At 42.4% G+C, this 12,162-nt stretch overlaps 1 long non-coding RNA gene across 2 annotated transcripts; it reads left to right on the top strand.

Moving 5' to 3' along the window:
* Nucleotides 1-6,776: 6,776 nt before the first annotated feature.
* On the top strand, nucleotides 6,777-7,892 carry LOC127010766 (uncharacterized). Of its 2 annotated transcripts, XR_007763549.1 has the most exons (3): nucleotides 6,777-6,898; nucleotides 7,109-7,670; nucleotides 7,732-7,892. It is a non-coding gene; the product is annotated as an uncharacterized LOC127010766 (long non-coding RNA). The 2 variants fall into 2 exon arrangements; XR_007763548.1 differs by lacking the exon at nucleotides 6,777-6,898 and having other exon boundaries at nucleotides 6,974-7,670.
* The last annotated feature ends 4,270 nt before the right edge of the window (nucleotides 7,893-12,162 follow it).

The raw sequence follows: 12,162 nt of genomic DNA, 5'->3' as shown, positions 1-12,162 counted from the left end.
AATAATAAATTTATTGGCAACAATTTTTGATTTATTATGCCCTGTGAATAATATAAATAGCTCGCCACCTTTCTCACATATGACACTAATGATGCGGCGCCAGCCTTGACGCCTTACCTTCATTCTTTTATTTGGGGATCCAGCTGAAAGCCAGGCCTTTTTCCGTTTTCCATCGCCTTTGTGTGTGTTTGGCCAAGAATGTGCAGAGAGTCATAAGAAAAGGATGCCTCGACTGAGTTTTAAGTTGCTGTACAGCCTTGGGACTCGGATAGGACATTGACTGGCTCCTGTTCTCTAGTTACCCTTTTCCGCTGCCCCGCCTTTGTTGATGTTATTAACATGGATTTTTACAAGCCATAAACCCATATTTGGCCAAGCCTTTTGTGCAGCGCCTCCCATTGCCACATAAAATGCCAAAGCCTCCAGCTGCGGCGCCCCTGTCCTCAATCTTACGTTGTCCTTTTCCTGACGGAGTGGGCGAAAATCATTGCAGTGGGTATTTTAGGCAAATCAACAAGGGTGAGGTGCTTTTTCCTAAATACTACCACTATCTTAAAATACTAAAAAATTAAGTTGAGTAAAAAAGTTAATTTTAATGTAAAGGACCTCAAAAAGAAATATACGGTTTAATTTATAATGAGTTCGGCAAAGAAACATTTATCTTGCAAATATTGTTTGACATTTTCAATTTAGGGAGAGATTCAAAATGAGAAATCTTTTAAGACTTTTAGATATACACATATGATCTTTTAGGCGATAGGTATGCTGCATAATCTTTTTAGAAAATACACATTCTATACCATTTGAAAAGGGTATTTCTGGTTCCATAAGCTAGGACTTATATGCCCAGATTTTATTAGCGTGCAAAGTTTGCCTTTCATTTCGTGTTGTCGCCGGGTCGCCGTAAGTGTCCGGGGCTCTATGCACGTTTTCAATATATCTCATATTGTTTGGCCGTGAGCTGCGCGTGTTTATTTGCTCTGTGGTATTTATACACGAGCCACTCGGGTGGGGCACCGAGGGGTTAAGGCTGCCCTGCTCGGTCGGCTTACGCGCAAGGTATTGAACTGGCCAACTACTTAGCGGTTTTGGGGCCCAAGCCCCAAGGAGTGTTATTAATAACATTGGGTACTTTTATTATACCGATTATTAGGGTGGGGCCGGGGAAAAGCTTAATGGTCACTCCGACACCGATCTCGGCTCGCTTAATCTACTCTATGTAAATCTTTAATGTTTAGTTCTCGTGTAGCTGCGTGTTTTATCCGCTGACACAGTGACAGTCGTAAAAAATGCTCCCAGATAATTTATGTATAACGAATTTGCCTTCCCCTGTCAACAATTTGTTTGGCATTATTATTATTGCCTGAGTTATGACTCTGTCGGCGGTGGGCGGCTTCTGCTTGGAGTTGGAGCCCGGACATGGCATGCCTTGGCTCTGATTAGGAATACATAATTTATACGATGCTTGCATGATTTCCTTTTAATTTAATTTATTTTCTTCTTAATGCCATTCATAATTTAATAGGGCCATGCGAGCACGGAAGTGAATTAGTTGATTAAAACATAAGGCGTATATATTTGTTAGCCACTCCTCAAAGGAACATTTTCTGTCCCCAAATATTTCCCTCTTCTTAAGAAGAAACCTAGCCCACAATTTTAAGCACTCGTTTTGATTCGTTTCGCTTGTTTTGTCGGTTTGCTTGAGCTCAACAATGGCAACAATGTCAGCGGCCACAGATGAAACAGATGAAAACCGAAATCGAGAAACATAGTTCATCGACTGCCCCGACCCTTGGTGATAAAAAGTCACATCAATTTTCTAGGGCTGACCGCAAACGTGCGAGGACGGCGAGTGCATCAGGCCATCAGTGGGCACAAGCGAGCGAGCAACAGTACTATTACACCTAAGCTCAAAAAAATAATGATCTTAGCGCAAGGACCATTTGTACTTGGGAATTTTAAGAAACATTGACAAATGTACAGATATAGTAACATCACAGTTTTTTTTTCAGGAATCAGAACTAAAAAAGCATCAGTAATGACTTTACACTTTTCTTTGCAGATAAAACGTACAATATTAACGAATCTTATTTACCTTAAGTTAAGTACTATTGCTAGGTCTAGAAAAATGTATATTGATGCAGGAACCCCATACTTATTTCTTCTTTAATTTTTGTTGCCAGACGTAGCAGCTGTTCTCGGGAAACCCTCACGTCCCCAAAAGCGAAACAGACGTACATTTCTCAACATATCCTACTGGTTCGACCGCAGCTGTCCGTGTGGTCTAATAAAATGAGTTGTCGAAAACGCTGCACAACAAGCTCGCAGCAAATATATTGACTGACAGGCAGGACTGTCAAACCCAACCAGGACCAGTGAAAGGACGACGACGAGGACACAAGGCGACTTTTGAACGTTGACTTGGAAATTGAGTGAGTGCCGTGTGTGCTCGGGAGAGTGGGTAAATGACTTTGCAAATGGACATGCCAAAAAAATGTAAAGCAGTCGGAGCCTGTGCCGTTCTGGATGGAGGGCAGTCCGTCGTCCAATCATGACCATTTCTCAACTCAACTCGGCCCGCCTCGACTCTTGTTGCACTTCTCCCCTTTCGTTAACAAATCGGGGGAGGGGGCCGGGCTGGGAGGCCTGGCTACAGCTGGTTTTTTGGCTTTCAGTGCGAGTGTGTTCATTTTCAAACCCACAACAAAGCGGAAACGTATTGACAACGAAGGAAATGGACTTAAGCCATGATTTATAGTCTACGGATTTTCCATTTAAGTTTATTGGTTTTCTGTAAATGCAACTGGCAAGGGGGCAGGGGCTCTCTAAAAAGATATTCGCATTGCAAGTGGCCAGCAACATAAGCTCATTGCAACACCGCCCTCCGGCTCCCCCGGTTCCCCGTTTACGATTCTCAGCAAGTTCTGAAGCGGCTTTCCTTGGCTTTTGAAGTTTAGTTTTCGGCTGGGGAGTCCTCGAGGAGAGGATAACTGCCTGGGGGGCGGGCTGGCGTCGGCTTCGATTTATGCTTCTGAGTTGCAACTTTTGGAAATTGCTCATGTTTCACACATTGGCCGCATTCGGTGCTGAAGTTGTGCGGAAAATAGATTTCTGCCGGCAGGGAAGTCCCGCTTGGCCAAGTCCGTTCAGATCCCATGCAAAGCCGAAACTTTTACACTTGTCCCGGCTTCCAATCGAAACAATGACCAGAAGTAATTGCCAATTTGGTAGGAGTTGCAATACACAGGGATATGGTGCAGGAACTTCCACTTGGGTTACCTTCAGTAGCTTTAAGTTCCTTAGGTATCGATTGTTCGGAAATTCTGTGCTGAGACAGAACGTTATATTTACTGCTCATAATTGCCTGGAGCCTCTCGTAAATGGGTCTGCTTTATGATATGCAGCCTCGGGTGAAGTTTGATTTTGGATGTTTCATAATTGTAGCCGTTAAATGGGCAATCCATGTTATTTTTGTTTACAACCAAGTGTTTCCTACATCAGAAACAAATATCAATCAGTTGTATAGCTTTTATGTAAGTAGATTGAAACCATCTTCTAAAAAGGTCATGTTTTTTTCCAAAAATTTACAATTTATCAACTGTTTGTTTCCATGCTGGTCCACTTCTGAAGAATTCCCGAATTTCTATTTTCCCAATCACGTTAATTGGTTTTAATTAAGTAATAAACAAAACAGCTTTTTCAAGGTGCCATTAAGGCTGCCATACTTTATTTTTAATATAATTAATTGTTTTAATAATAATTTGTTTTCTATTTAACACATTTATGTCTCTAATAAGACTTATAAATAACTTAAATTACAGTCTTTTCTTAAAAGTTATGTCTGGTAAGAAAAAATCGGAGAAGTACTGTTAAGATAAGTCCCTGATAGAGTCAAAAGCATTACATTACATATTTATACACAATCAATATTTTTAAGCAAAATACTCAGTCTAAGAAACGCAAGGTTGGAAATGGTTGGGTCATAAGCCTCCGCCCTCACAAATCCCCTGCATATTGTTTGCGGGTAGTAATGTTCATGTAATGCGACATAATTTGTTAAAGGTATTTTAATGTCTGAGCAGCTGCCAGGACTGCTGCTCATATATGGTCCATGGGCCTTAAACACAGCAGCTGCGCAAATCTATTAACACATTTTACAAGCAAATACTTAGTGCCATAACAACGTGGCCAGTCGTTTGGCCATGTATACAAACACCGTAAACCGACTTCCGGTCTGTAAACTTGGCTTTGGCCTGAATATAATGCAGGCAAGTGCCCGATGCCGACCGAGTCTGCTTGGAACTGGTGCTGCCTTTGAAATGTTTGCCATTCGATAATTAACTGGATTACAATTTGAAAACCAAGGCATTTCTCGGCTGATGCCATTTTCCAGTGGGCCTGTTCAAGGGCTTCAGATTTTGCAGATGGAAATTAATTTGGCAAATGTCTAAGTTACACAACCAATACCAAGGCAATCAATTCCTGCTTATTTAGGAGAATAATTATGTGCCTGCTACACATTGGCTTCTGCCACGTGTTTGCCAAAGTGGGTATCTATGTGCGTATCGGTTACACGTGCCAAGTGCCCGGCGACAACAATATTAGGAAAACTAATGGTGGGGTGGGCTCGGGAAATATGAAAAATCCATTTTCCTGGCTATCAATCAAGCCACCCACAGCCGTCTCCTTTCCCAAGCCGGCATCCCGGCAACTAATAGACATGCATGACCATCGATTCACCCGCTCGTCTTGAGCTCCTGCCAAGCGGAGTGTGCTTATTAGAGAGGGCCATCTCTCATCTTGGCCAAAGGAAGGAAAGCTGTTTGGAACTTACAAGGGGTATTCCATGGATTTCGAGAGGTCTGCCATAGTCGGAGAGATTTTGTTAAATACATTTCTGCCCTATGATTTTATTCTGTTTGACATTTTATTTATATTCTGGAATCAGTCAAAGAGTTGCTAATAAGCCCCAGTACTTTCCTTTTATTTATTATAAAGGTAGTTAAGGATTTCTAAGAGAATATTTCTTTTTTCAATTTAATAATTTTCTCTATATTTTACCCTTTTATTTTTGACTTTTTTCTTGCAAGCTCAGACTCTTAAAGAGTAATAATGTTTTTGATAGTTTAAGATGTGCTAATTGGTTTTACTTTTCATTTAGATTGGTCATTGGTTCGCTGCAAATTAATGCCCAAGGGCATACCATTATTCGTTCTGTGGGCCCGAGCTTTCTTTGTTATCCAGATAAATTTCTGTGTGACATGCGTGAAATCCGCGTGAAATGTGTGAATGCAAAAGGGCTGCTTTCGCTCATATTATCTCAGTGGTTGGGTGTGGTTTTTGACAGAGTTTTGTGCGGGTGGTTTCGGCGGCCTTCAAGTCTCAAATGTCACATAACTAAAACATCAAACGGGCGAGTGCCCCGGGCTTTGCAAATCAACTGCGGCTTTGAACCCGGGACCGCTGTTCAAAGAAGTGTCAGTCCTGAAAATGACTCCTTAGTCGGTCCCACTCCTTTTCCTAAGCCCTTATATATCGTGTGATGTGCAGCGCTTAAATGATAAATGATTGCGGCCCCGAATCAGAGATAGTGACGAGGCTACGGCGGCGAACTACTTTGACAAATGGGTCCCGGGCCAGGATGCTCCTGTGCATCCCTTTCGTAATGGGAGGACCCACTTTGCATGCGCCTCGTCGGCTTTATTATAAACTCGCATAATCGCTGAGCATTTGGCTCTGGGTCGAAGCGCTTTTCCTTGGCCAACCCCCATTGAACTTGTCAGGAGTTGCTTAGACGACTCGTTAGCGGACAGTTCAGAGCACTGGAAAAGATTGTTGTAGTTGTGTACACTTCAAAGTCTTGTTGTGTAACGAGTAGTAGTAGTTTTTTTTTAATTTCTCACGATGAACTATATGAATATATGAGGAAAGCACTTAGGAGCCTCTGAACGTATGTTTACCCTTAAAGTTTTAGTTCCTGCTTGGGTGCTTTCCTTAAAACTTTTATCTCAGTGTTTTGTCCCGACTGCTCGGCAGATTTCATTGTATGCAAAAGATGATTAATGTGCCCCAGACAATCCGAGACCGAGAGACCCAGACATCCGAGGGTCGACTCCCTTGGGGTGCCAACTTGTAGCCAGTTAATTGAGCGCTTGATGCGCTCGGCAGTGCCCTCGCCCATTTTGGCGAGAACGCCTTTTCAATGGCTTTCAATTGCAGTGGCGGTGGCAACACAACTAAAAAACGAACCCAACTGCATGTCAAAAAGTCAAACTCAACAAATGGCAGCCGAAACTTCATTAAAAAAGGAGCAAGGCGGACAAAAGGAAGCCCGACAGGAGCAGAAGACTGCAGTGCACTCGTGTTTTTCTGGGTTATAACAATGCGGCAAGCAGAACTTGACTTTTAATGTTTCCTCAATTAGAAGGCACACAAAAGCGCCAGCCAAAAAGGTGAAGTCGTGTCGCCCTGCCCTCGACAACAGTCGGAAAAAGCATAAAAATTGACTCTGGGCAAGGGGAGAGCAAAAGGAAAAGAAAAAACTTAAATGCGCATTAATAACAAAGTGCAGACCGTTCTGGAGCCGGAGTGCTGGTAGTTGTTCAAGGAGAGCCCGGCAATAAAATACTTGCAAAATAGATGCAGCCCAGTGCCAGGAGGTGAAGTCAACGACTCAGCCACAACGGAAGGGAGGGAGTCGGGACTCGCAGCTCTGGAGCTAGAAGTTGTCTCGGGGTTGCCGGGGAGCATAACTCAAAAGGTTAGACAGGCCGGCGGTGACAAAAATTGTGGACGGCGAGTCAACGAGTGCCAGGGACACTACACAAAATGCAATTTGATGATCAGATGTCGCAGATTATCAACTGACTATTATTACGAAACGAATATACGAGTATTAGTAAGTCCTCAGGGGTATGAGTAAAAAAGGAGGTAGGCTACGACATAATTCCCAATCGACCCAAGCGTTTGGTTTATGTTCAAAAATACTTAAAAAATAAAAACAATTTTTTTATTCATTAATTTTTAAAAAGGCTGATAGTACAAGAATTTCTCCAAGTACGCGCTGGCTCCCTTCCCTTAACCACCAAGTTCTCGGCTCTTCCTGCAGGAAATGGGAGCACGTTCGGTACACAAAACTGATGCAGTTGCAGGGGAGCGGAGCTGCAGAATGGCCGCCTGGGAAGGCGAAGGGGAGCGTGTGGCTGTCTAAGAAGATTGATGATGTGCAGCCGCAGAGGTGCTGCAAGTGGAGATGCGGGCCTGGAGCGAGGAGCCGGGACCTGGGAACAGGTCCTGGAACTGGGAGCTCGTAGTGGCCAACTCCGCAAACCGGCATCTGCTTAGCCCCGGCTTAACTTTATGCTGACAGCGCCTTGGCACTTGCCAAGTACTTGGCCAATCCGACGCCACTCGCTAGCCCGATCAGCCCTCTTTCAGCTGATTTGCTGCGTGTTTGGCCACCGCAGCGGAATCCTGCTTTCATTGTTGCTGATTTTGAATTTGCACTTTTGCCACCGAGAGTCGGCAATCATATATCATTGTGGGCGATACCAGGAAGATCCGACTTGGGGGCTTGGAATTTTAAATGGGCAGTGTGTGACACGATTGGCCACCGGTTGGAACTGGGCTGCATTAGGCGTCGGATTAAGAAGATTCTTTGGATTTTCTGGGTATTAACGTTTTTATGATTGTATAAAATATGAATGATATGTGTTCATTATTTTACATCAGCTTTACGTGGGTCTTCTTTTGTTTGATGTGAGAGAGAGGATTCTAGTCCGGAATTATAGTCCGAAGTTGCAAAATTGCATATTCTCCTATGCAGGACGATTTATTTTAATGTTGTGCTATAAGAAAAAAATTAATTTAATAAATTATTGTTTTATGTATTGTACATACATTGAGCTCAGTATATCTTATCGTTCTGTGAGAAGACATTAAAGACAATAAAAGATATTTGCTTTAATTCTCTGACCAACTGAATGAATCAATAAAATGTTTTTCTGATTTATTTGTTCGGAAGCCTTCATCGATGAAAGTTTGTTTTGACTTTCGTCCGCGGTCAATCGGAAATGGAATTGGAGTTCTCCCAAAACCCCGTTGCCGTAAGCTTAAATAAATTCAATTAAAACTGTCAGCAGGGGCAAACAATCGGCGTTTTCTGTGGTTGATTCAATTATCAATTTCGCCAGCGTTCACCCTTCCGGGTGGCCATCGTCTTAAATACACATAAAAAGGCACGGCTAAGAAATCAATACCAGGAAACTGAGTTCGAGCACAAGAACTTCTTTTCAACTGCCACCTGCAGTGGCTAAAAAATTACCTTTTGAAAATGGCCGCAGGAAAAAATAGCCTGCAGTTCTCTGCGACATGTTTTATTTGCATTGTCGTTGTCGTCATCCTTCTTATCGCCTGTTGGTGGCAGTGGTTCCAACCAAATCTACGGGGTTCCCAGGGAAAAAAGAGCAGAGTCGGGAAGACTTAAAGAATTATTTGAATTTAAATGGAAATTTGTGTTTTTTTTTGTATGTATATGTATGTATATTTTAAAGGCGTAAGTATTATTATAAATAAGTATTCTTAAAATAAATAGCATAGAGCTCTCTCGCCTGACAACATTGTTAGAGAATACAGAATTCCTTAGTATTGCTTCAAACTTTCCCGAAGTTTACTATCCTATTTTGGGAAAATTCAAAGGACAAGAGGGATCGTATGAAAAGGCAATAGCGAAAGAGACGTCATGCCAGGTCGACCATTTGGCCGCATTATATATGCAAACAATGCTCTTTGAGTCTGCCGCAGTTATTGGCGAGCACCAATTTTTTCCGAATATTTTTGCATCCTTTCGGTGGGTACACGGAGAAAAATTAGGCGCATAGCAAGATTTAATAATTTGTCATTTTAGAGAGTAAGTCCCGTTTTTTTCTGAGCCATTTTGTTGATTAATTTGAGCAAACGGTCATCCAATATTTAACTGTGTATGCCGGCTCACCTTCATTTTTTGGGTAAGCCTGCTATGGCCCAGGACGATTTTATTGAACTTCAATGGAGTCATTGATCTTTCGGGGCCAGACTTTGTTTGCGGCAACTGTTCAACCCCGTTGGCCCGCCTGTTAGCCCGCTTTTAAACTCGCATTTAATTCGTAGCCGGCACCATATAAATTTGCGAAGGAGGTTCATCGAGCCCATAACTCACGGGGATTGTTTAATGTTGTCAGCAGCTGCCCGCAGGAGTGGCGGGACTATCCTTCTGGCTAACCTCCAACAATAACAATAATTTATAAGAATTGATTATGCTGAGTGTGCAATCATAAATCGTCGCCCACTCGCAGATAAGGCGACAACAACCCAACACGGATCCGATCCGAGTCTTTGGACCACGCTTAAAGCCATTTGAGGTTGGCAAAACTTTAAACAAACAATGGCCGAATGCTTGGACATTCATTCGCCCTGGCCACAACTTTTACGGCTCCCAATAAAAGTTTTTATGCTGCTGCTGCAGATTTAATTAGAGCTATCAATCAGTTTTTGCAGTCCGCAGCAGCCCGGTCAAATAATCTCTATAATTTCTGCTTCAGTGAAATTTTCCTACCGAGAACTTTAACGTTTTTATGGCTTCTGCTGGTTATTCAACAAAATTAACTTGCTTGTGTTGAAGCTGCTTTTGTCCTTATTATTTTGTTTGCCTATTAGGACATCAATATATGGCTGCACTTATGAAGCGTAGAGTTTAAACGAAACAGCGGTGAACTATTATATAAGTCTGTGTTAAAGGCTATACATATGCCTTATTAAAAACAACATGATTTAAATTGAAAATAAAAAGAAAAAAGGCGAGAGGAACCATTATTTAGAGCATATCAAGAAAAGCGGGAATGCAGCCTAATATGGACAGAGACAAAATGTTCTCTCAAACACGCCACTTTTGAGGTCCACTGACCTCTTGAAAACACATTAAAACACTGCAATAAGAGCAAATAAAAGACGAAGAAGAGAAAAAGCGCATCACAGGAACTTTTGGATCCAACAAGCAAATTATAACGCGAATCGCAACGCTCCTGCCAACTATAAATTAAGTTTTTTCCGGCTTCCCCCTGCGCCAGCCACCCAAGCCAAAATAAATACGTCAAAAGCCCGGCTCACCGTACCTAATTCCGAATAAGATGCCCGGGGAACCGGCCCAAGCTCCCAAATTTCGAAAGTTTCCTCACGTTTTGCACGACCAAGTCATAAAAGCAAATCATGTCCGGAGAAGTCTTTGACTAGGCAAGAGGCAAGACATTTTATTGATGTGCAAAATGCATGAAATTAGAATTTAAAGTGTGACAAAACTTGGCCGACGCGTCGAAAGCCTGCGGTTAGTCATCCACCCCGGAATTATGAAGGCTAACGCAATTACGGGGCCATAAAGAAGTCCTAATTGAATGCCATTGCAGCGTGCCCCTAACCCAATAAAAAAGCAATTTGCTTGCTCTGCGCATTTCGGCTAGCATTTATTTTTTATTTATATGTGCGCAAATCATTTTAAAATAATTAAATTTGCCCACAAAAAAGAGGTGTATGTGTGCATATGTGGATAACTGGGTGAAATGGCGAAAAGAACTGCTGCATAAAGGGTCACATGTAGCGCGGCAAATAAAAACCATAATTCGTCTATAAAAATCTCGTAAAAAGGCGGCCAAAAATGGGAGAAAGCAAAGTGGGTAGAAATGGGGGCATTCTGATCCTGGCTCCAAGCCCAGGGGCGGGCACTTCTGTTTTTCATGTTGCGGCTGCTGTAAACCGAGCCACTTAATGACTTCCGCCATAAACTATTTTCGGTTCAGCCAAATTCCAACAACTTTATTGCCCAGCCCAGGCCGGCAAAAAGGCAAGAAAATATTACGACCCGCACGGGGAAAAGGACAAAAATTGCCAATGTATATAGGCATATACATACATATGTATAAATATATGTCCGGTAAATGTGTGCTTGGAAGCCTTCGCGGAGTAAGGAAGAATTTTATGTTTGCACAACATAAACAACATTATTTCTTATGGTCCACGGGCTCCCAGGAGCCAAGGCTACAAGTACCTTTGCATTGGAGATCCTGGCGATGAGGCCGTGTCCTCCATTCTCTGCCGCCTGGCACCTACACAAACAGAATCGGGACCGAATGAAAAATTAATGATGCAGAAGCCTTCCAGAAACAACACAGTAGTGGATTGCTTATCCGATAATAACTTTGCCTTCCAGGAATACACAGGTTCCCATTATTTATTTTAAATGCTGGTATTTATTGTTCATGTTTTTTAGGCTGTGATTAAAACTCGCATGCAGCCTGATCTTGAAACCGTCCAATATAAATAAATGCAATTAATTATAGGAAATAATAAAAAAAAAAATGTTTATACTGTTTATGTTACATTAAATTCCAATTCTACTACTACTTATTTTACTACTTTACTACTATTTGACTACTTTATCAGCACGAATGATTTAAATTATTTCGTGGCTCAAAACCGATTTAAGAATGACCATAAATTGTCTTAAAGCCACCTCATTAAATTGGCTAGCTTTTGTGTGATATCAGTGGCTGGCTGCAGTTAATCATCTAGAAATGGAACGCCAAACGTCACGGAAACAGGATGCTCGTTCACATACACATGCGAGCACACACTCGCACACGTGCTCATCGCTTCCTGTTGCCGAGCTGTTGTTCTTTTTGACAAATTAAAAATTTAATTCGTAATTTCGCAAGCACATAAACAGCTTTCAGGTAAATAAATGAAATTAAGCTGCCATCGCACATGTCCTTGGCCAAGGAGCTCGACTCCGTATTGCAGTGCGTACCGCTGGCGTTACCATTAAGACTGTGCTACCTGTGCTGACTGTCATTTCCCTGAAATCGTGGAGCTCTGAGCTGGGCACCGTGGATCTGTGGAACTGGGTGCTGTTGTTTCGCAAACAGGAAGTTCCTCCTTAACTGTGTCGCTGCGTCGTGTTTGCTTTTCCGGTTTGTTTAAGTTGCACGCGCCCTGCTCAGTGCAAGCGTTTTGAGTTTAAATTGCTCGGATTTCGTACGGGACATCTCAGCTTCCCACTTGGCCGACATCACGCTGAGCTTTTGGCACTTTTTCCTCACTTCGGCGCTGATTGAATTATTCCGCTTCACGCCATAA

This window comes from Drosophila biarmipes, chromosome 2L (assembly GCF_025231255.1).
Source record: "Drosophila biarmipes strain raj3 chromosome 2L, RU_DBia_V1.1, whole genome shotgun sequence".
Taxonomy (NCBI): domain Eukaryota; kingdom Metazoa; phylum Arthropoda; class Insecta; order Diptera; family Drosophilidae; genus Drosophila; species Drosophila biarmipes.
This window is presented reverse-complemented; position numbering and strand designations above follow the sequence as displayed.